Source organism: Panthera pardus, unplaced genomic scaffold (genome assembly GCF_024362965.1).
Source record: "Panthera pardus isolate Hobbes unplaced genomic scaffold, ASM2436296v1 HiC_scaffold_17, whole genome shotgun sequence".
NCBI lineage: Eukaryota > Metazoa > Chordata > Mammalia > Carnivora > Felidae > Panthera > Panthera pardus.
The window spans coordinates 117782876-117790893 of NW_026526732.1; the positions used below are offsets into that span (position 1 = coordinate 117782876).

The 8018-nt window shown below is 42.3% G+C and overlaps 1 pseudogene; it reads left to right on the top strand.

The window, feature by feature from the left end:
• The first annotated feature begins 885 nt into the window (after positions 1–885).
• On the top strand, positions 886–5016 carry LOC109249593 (40S ribosomal protein SA-like; annotated as a pseudogene).
• Positions 5017–8018: the final 3002 nt, after the last annotated feature.

Here is an 8018-nt window from a genome sequence, read left to right on the forward strand (position 1 = left end):
GGGGCGGGGCAGGCGGAGGGGGGGGGCGGCGCGGAAGAGGGGCTGCGTGCTCCTGGCGGGGGCGGTGGACGTCGGGGGACTCGGAGGCCGGGGGCCCTTGGTTCGCCGGTTGTGGGGCTCGCGCTGCCCGCTCCCCCGCCACCTTTCACGTTCTTCCTGAAACCTAAGGCCTGTGGCTTCCCCACATCATCTCCTGGGAAGTGGACTCAGGCTGTCCCTGGAGACACTGCTGGTGGAGGAAGAGACTTCCAAGAGCAGTCCCAGCTCCCTATTACCGAGCCGCGACAGTTTGGGTCTCCAGGCCCTGGGCTTGTTGCTTATTTCCGCCTGCATTCATTCCAGTGAATTTGTCCCTGGCCATTTGTACTCGAGGGAGTGACATTAGACATATGCCCTTAAGAGGATAAGAAATTAATAACCAAACTAAACTGAAGATAGTATGGCTCAGCTGCAGAGATTTTCAGTGTGAAAGAAGGGAGGAGGGATTATGTTGATTTAAGATCTAGACCCTGTCCTTATCCTGGAGCTAATTTGTGTCCGTAAAATCTTATTTCCACTGCTGCAGACTCTAGCAAAGCTGCCTTGTGTTAACCTTGATGCCTGTTCCTTTATTTTCCGCTAAGGCAAGACCCGTTCATTTCCCAGGGCTTTGGAGCCTTTTATGAATACCCTGGTCCAGGCATGATTTCCCCTTCCTCTTTCTTTCTTCTCTCTTCCTCTCTCTCTCTCTATATATATGTATGTGTGTGTGTGTGTATATGCATATATATGTGTATATATATATACACATATATATACATATATACACATATATATGCATATATATGTGTATATATATATGAATATGGTATTGAATGAGTGTGAAATATTGTCGTGATTGGAGACATGGACTTTGTTTTGAATATCGTTGATTATGTAGCACCTGGTAGAGTGCCACCCACATAGTAAACATTTATGTTAATCAGGACTCTTGGCTGCAGTTGTCAGAAATCCAACTGTAATTGATTTAAGAGAGAAAAAGATAAGTGAATTTACTGACCTAAAAGTTCAGGAGTAGTTTAGGTTTCAAGGTAATTACTTCAGGAGTCACCTCTTTTTCAGTTTCTTTTCTCACTTGCCTTTTGAGGAAAGTAAGAGTGTTTCTGTTTCAGTGACTTAAAAAAGCCTGAATTCTAACTGGCTTGAACAAAAAATAACTTTTTTTTTTTTTTTACCTATGCAAATTAACAAGTTCAGGGATTCTACATAAAGTGAAAACGTTCAACCGGACATCTAATAGGCAGCCCATGAGAGAGAACAGAGGCAAAATTAAAACAATGGCCCCCAAATTTTCTAGAATTGAAGACAGATTATTACTCTTTAGATTGAAAGAAAAACCCAGTCTTGAGAAAATAACATACACATCATGATGAAGTTAAGCAAAGAGAACATTTTAACAATCTTAATAGCAATGAAAACTTAAACTGACAAAGAAACAACATTGAGACTGGAAGCCAAGTTTTCACGAGTAAAAATCAATGCTGAGGAGAACAGAATATATTCAGTACTGCAGAGAAGCTACTGACAACCTAGAAAGTTACAAGCAAGTAATCACTCAAAAATGAAGACGTGATGTGACACGCCTCTGCCACTCCAAGCAGCGTGCTGACTAACCCTAGCCCTTTACCATCACACCCAGCTAAGGAGTGAAGCCTCAGGAATATAGAAAGAGAAGTATTCACGACTCAAAATGTAAATGGATCCTGGAAATACGGCAGTACGTGACTTCTGAATCTCTGGAACTCCCCACAAAGAAACAGACTAGTTAGTAAAACCAAAAATGTATGAAACATTTACAACAAAACTAATTGACAGGTAACATCACCAACCCCAAAATACAAGAGGATGATGTCAAACCACAAATGCAAAACTTGCACAATATCAGTGCAAAAAAAAAAAAAAAATCACGTCAAAACTAAAGATGTTAAAATGATATAAGAAACAAAAGAGCAAAATGAATCAGAGAAAGAAGAACTCAGAAATGAAGTAATAGAACTTGGGGAAGAATTAGGAATAAAAGAAAAAAATATTTCTGAAGAGAATACTAAACTAGGAGGAGGGGCGCCTGAGTGCCTCAGTCGGTTAAGTGTTGACTTTGGCTCGGGTCATGATCTCACAGTCTGTGAGTTCGAGCCCCACGTTGGGCTCACTCTTGTCAGCACAGAGCCCGCTTCAGATCCTCTGCTCTACCCCCTCCCCCCCACCCATTCCTTCCCTACTCGTGTTCTTTCTCTCTCAAAAATAAACATTTAAAAGAAATTATTAAACTAGGAGGAACCCAGGAGTAAACAAACACTACAGATAGTGTCCAAAGAGAATGAGAATTGGGAAATGAGATTTTTCTTAAGTAAAAAAGAAATTTAGAGAAAGAAATTATTTTACAGAAATGATAAACATTGAAGATTGGCACAGAAGATCCAGTATATGGATAAAGAAGCCCTGATAAAGAACAGTTTGTTAAAAGAATACAACATGATAATTCAAGAGAACTTTTCCTAAAATAGAAATAGATTTTTGTACTTATATGTAGTCAATATGTATTATATTAATATATTCATATGTATATCCATATATATATTTAAAACCTCACGTTGAAAGAATATACTGTGAAAACACTGAATAACAAAATACATTCTAGTAAAAATTACTCGAGTTTACATTTTGGTCATTTAGGCCAACATTCATGAGAGAAAAAAAACGGATTATCATAGGACTTCAACAGTAACACTTCATTCAAGAAGAAAATAGTGAAGCATTTAAAATGTTCAAAGAAAGAAAATGAGAGGGATACCTGGATAGCTCAGTCAGTTGGGTGTCCGACTCCTGATTTCAGCTCAGGTCATGATCCTAGGGTCGTGGGATTGGCCCTACTGAGCCTGCTTAGGATACTCTCTCCCTCTGCCCCTCTCCCACACTCATTCTAGCTCGCTTTCTCTAAAAAAAAAAAAAAAAAAAAAGAAAGAAAAAAGAATGAGAACTTAGGACTTTGTATCCACCAAAACTGACTTTCAAGTACAAAAACATAGGCTAATTTGTTATCATAATGGAGGAACTCCGAGAATGTCATTCACTTGAGTTCTTCCTGACGAATCTAGAGAATGAAACTCAGCATCAAACTGACTAACAATGACAGAAGGACAGTGGTGAGCATTCAACCTTTCATTACTTCTAGCACTAAGACTAAATGAGGGGGTGTTTCAGTCAGGGCTCAGTCAAGGGGAAGAGACCAAGTAATCTGAACGAGAACGTTTACTGTAAAGGATAGTTAATGGAATTAGGAGTGAGGTTGGCAAGTAAGAGTCAAAGAGGACTCCTACCACATAGAAGCAGTAGATCTGGGGAGCAGCCACCAATCCTAGCACTGAAATTGAGTGGCCAAGGAAGGGCTCCTCACCGCCACTCGGGGCTGAGGTCTGGACCTTGTTGGAGAGGACAGGACTCTGTCTCATTGCTGTGCACAGAAGATCCCTGCAGTGTGGCCTCGGTGGGATCTGTTAGAAGCCCTTTCTGTCTGCAGTGTGTGAGGATGCTCTCCACTGGGTAGCTCGTCTCAGGTGCCCCATCTCAGAATTCACTGCAAAGTGAGAGAGCCCAACGTGGGGCTTGAACTCACAAACTCTGAAATCATAGCCTGAACCAAAGTCAGAGGCTTAACCGACAGAGCCACCCAGGTGCCCCCAGAAACCAAATATTTTTAAAAAGAAAGGCCACCCTTTCCTTGCTGCCTAGAAAGAGGTCCGTATTGTGTTGTTCTGAGTTCCTGGCCTAACTTAAAGAGAAACTTTTACAATGTCTGGAGCCCTTGATGTTCCACGAAAGGAGGAGATGTCCTCAAATTCCCGTGGCAATACAACTTACATGGCAGCAATCTTGACTTCAAGATGGAAAGTACATCCACAGAAGGAAAAGTGATACCTACATCGTAAATCTGAAGAGAACCTGGGAGAATCTTCTGCTGGCGGCTCGTGCCATTGTTGCCTTTGAAAACCTGGCTGATGTCATATCACACCCTCCAGGAATCCTGGCCAGCAAGCTGGACTAAAGTGTGCTGCAGCCACTGGGGCCACTCTGATCACTGGCTGCCTCATTCCTGTAACCCTCACCGAGTAGATCCAGGTTGTTTTCTGGGAGTCATACCTTCTGGCGGATACCCCTCCCAGGGTTGACTGCCAGCCTCTCAGAGACATGTCTATGGTAACCTGTCGACCCTGCTCTGTGAAACACAGACTGTCCTCCGTGCTATGTGGACGCTGCCTTCCCTTACAACAACAAGGAGCTCACTCAGCGGGTCTGACGTGGCGGGTGCTGGCCCTGGAGTTCGGTGCATACATGGCACCGTCTCCTGTGAGCACCCATGGGAGATCGTGCCTGATCTCTATGTCAACAGAGATCCTGAAGGGATTGAAAAGAGACTGATAATCGCACTGCTGATGAAAAGACCATGGCCAGGGAGGAACAGCAGCATAAGTGGACTGCTCCAGGTCCCAAGTTTACCGGCACTCCACCTGAGGTCAGAGACTGGCCTGGAGGTGAGCCAGCGCCCTCTGCCTAAGCGGCAGGTCCCTACTGGGGCTGGAGAGCTCAGCCTGCCGTGGCCTGTGGTTCCCACTGCCCGGGCCCCTGAATGGCTAGAAATGACCAATAGTCTCAGGCTGTTCTTCCACAGACATTTAAGCAGAAGATGGAAATAAGGGTGATGGAAAATAAACAGTTAAAAAATATATCAGGAAATTTTTTTAGAAAGCTCAAGAGAGGAAAGGAAACATAATCATAATTACAACTTCCCTTGTCATTGAATAATATTTACAAGAGTAATAATGTCAATATTATTATTTCAGCCGAAATCATGATGTATTACTTTGAGAGGAAGAGAAATAGAGATGGTTGGGGAAGGCAGAAGGTAGCTCAAGGCAGATCTCCTACTAAAGAGTCAACAGACACCTAAATGACATGGTATCTAAAACAGATATAAAGAAGTTGAAGTACACATATTATTCAGAATATGGAAGCAAATGACTTGAAAGTGCTCAGGGTTGTGGGAGAGAGCCAAAGCATAAGAGACTGTTAAAAACTGAGAACAAACTGAGGGTTGATGGGGGGTGGGAGGGAGGGCAGGGTGGGTGATGGGTATTGAGGAGGGCACCTTTTGGGATGAGCACTGGGTGTTGTATGGAAACCAATTTGACAGTAAATTTCATATATAAAAAAAATAAAATAAAATAAATTAAAAAAAAATAAAAAAATAAAAAAAATAAAAAAAAAAAGAAAGTGCTCAGGGTTGCCTTCATGGAAACTAAATGCAGGCTCCCCTTTTTCAAGACCCATAAACCTGTTAGAAAGTTAATTTAGTATCCTGATTCTATAAACACACACACACACACACACACACACACACACACACACACACAAACCCACTGCCACCAGCAAGAAAATAAACAATATACATGTTGTGAATACACCTGCTAGGGTTCTGCAGCACCCTGCACACCAGTGAGCTTGCTTCCAGGGAGTAGGTTGTGGTGCTCGGAGCAGGGAAAAGTGGGACAGAGTATTGCTGTTTTTCTTCTATTGTGTGATTAAAAAAACAAACTATATTACTCTGTTGGCAAGGAAGGAAGGAAAGGTGGAAGAGAAAGAAGAAATGGGAGGCTGACTTCAAGTACGGCGGAATAGGGAGGGTTCAAATAATGTCACCAGGATCTGGTTTCTGTGTCAGGAATGCAAACTCTGCTGTTAGGATCAAAAAACAAACAAACAAACAAACAAACAAACAAACACTTCAGCCTTAAGATTCCATATTCCTAGTCTTGAGAAGGTGCGTGGTTTCTATGGGTGAAAAGTTGCATGCTAATAAAAGTTGTGTGCACATTAGTTAAGGGACAGGAGAGTCCATGAAAGGAGACAACAGTAGCAGGAAAGAACATTTACAGAATCAAATAGAAATAGAGGATTAAAAAAACAACAACAACAAGGAAACTGTTTAAAATATAGCAGAAAAGTCAAGGAAAATGGAGATGGAGAAAAGACCATAGAATTGATGAGGACATTGCTGACTCTGAGAGAACAGTACCAGGGAGCAGTGGAAGCCAAATCTATCATAGTGCTTTACAAAGTCTGGTTCCTGGACCAGAAATAGCAGCATCACCTGGGAATGTGCTAGAAATGCAAACTCTTGGGTCCCACATTAGACCTTCTGAATCAGAGACTCTAGTCCTGAGGGTCTACCAATCTGTATTTTAACAAGGCTTCCAGTTGATTCTGAAGCACGCTAAAGTTTGTGGGCAGTGCACAATCCCTATGTAGGGCAATTTAACAATATCAGTCATACTTGGAAATTCGTGTACCCTCCGAGCTACCATTTTCACTTGCAGCAATGAACTCTACAGTTAATCTGCATGCAGGCAAAATGATTTATGTACAAGGTTGCAGCATTATTCGATTGGAAATTATAGGACTGGTGAATCTGTACCACGCAGTGCTGTGTAGCTGTAATCAAAATGAGCACATTCTTCATGCACCAGTATCTCCCAGATAAGTTGTACCAATGTCTCCAGATTAAGCTGCAAAAGCAAAGTGAAGAAGAACATCTCTTGAGTGCTGTCATTTGTGGGAGTAAAAGGAGCAGTATATATAATGCATTGACTCTACGTGTGTTGACAAAATCTCTTGAAGGCCAAACATGAAATAACTGGTTACCTATCGAGGATGGAAACTGGATTTTAAGGAAGAAGATAAAAAGATATTTGAACCATGGGACCTTATTACCTAGTTGAAAAAAAAACAACATGTATTTTAAAATTGTGCAACAAATTCACCTCTCTGTCTTTATTACCGCAAAGCAGCCTGTCATCGGTTGTTATAAACTTCTACAGTAGGGTTATTACTGTGATACCTACCATACCACTGGCCTCCCTGCTTCATCTTCTCTAGTCTTGACCTGCTCCAATTCATTTCCTACACTGTTATAGACAGATTTCCTCTCAATCGAGATAAGAAAAAAGATAACGCCTTTTATACCTTTTCTGAGCCCTGTACATCCTCCTCTTCCCCAGGTGATTGATACTGGAAACGACCACCCCCATCCAAGGTTGCCGTACAGAACATACATTTGGGAAGCTCAGGAAAATCCGCAGCAGCTGCCCATGAAGTGTCAAGGGAGCCATTTATAATTTGTTTTAAAAGTCGGCTCCGTGCCCAATGCGGGGCTTGACCGCGCCACCCTGCGATGGAGACGGGGGATCAAGAGTGGGTTGCTCCATCCACTGAGCCACCCAGGCGCCCCTCAAAGGGGCCATTTTATTTCTTCTTCTGTTAGTAAACGTTTTGGGTTTCAGATCCAGACTGGAAAATTTTACTTTAAACACATTTGATATTTTTAGTTGCTGTATGTAAAAGGATTGCAGAAAGGTGGCTTTTTCTTTCTCTGATCCTTACTCTGGCCTCTGAGGTTTGGGAGGAGTTAGTGTTTGGGTGTGAGTGGCAAGGACACTTGACATGAGATCTATTCTTGACAGATTTTTAAGTGGATGATACAGTATTGTTAATTACGGATACTGTATTGTACAGATCTCCACAACTATGCATCTTGCGTAACTAACTTGCTATCCATTAGCTTTTGGCTTTTACTACTGAGTGTCCTTTTCCCCTTTGAGCAACCGCATCCTGCTTATGATTTGGAAAACTGTCTCACCCCAATATTTTCAATTCTTGTGGGAATGGGGCCGTCAAGCACCATTCTACCAACCTGCCCACTCCTCCTTACATGTGGTCCAATCCAGTTTTTGTCTCAGTAGAACTTCAGTCTTGAATGGTGACTGCCGGTGATTGGATACCCATCAGTCTAAACAGACCATCTGTGAGCTTCTGTGACTGGATCCTTGGATTGTCCCCGGTTCCTGATCACTTTAAAATTTTTTTTTTTTTCAACATTTTTTATTTATTTTTGGGACAGAGAGAGACAGAGCATGAACGGGGGAGGG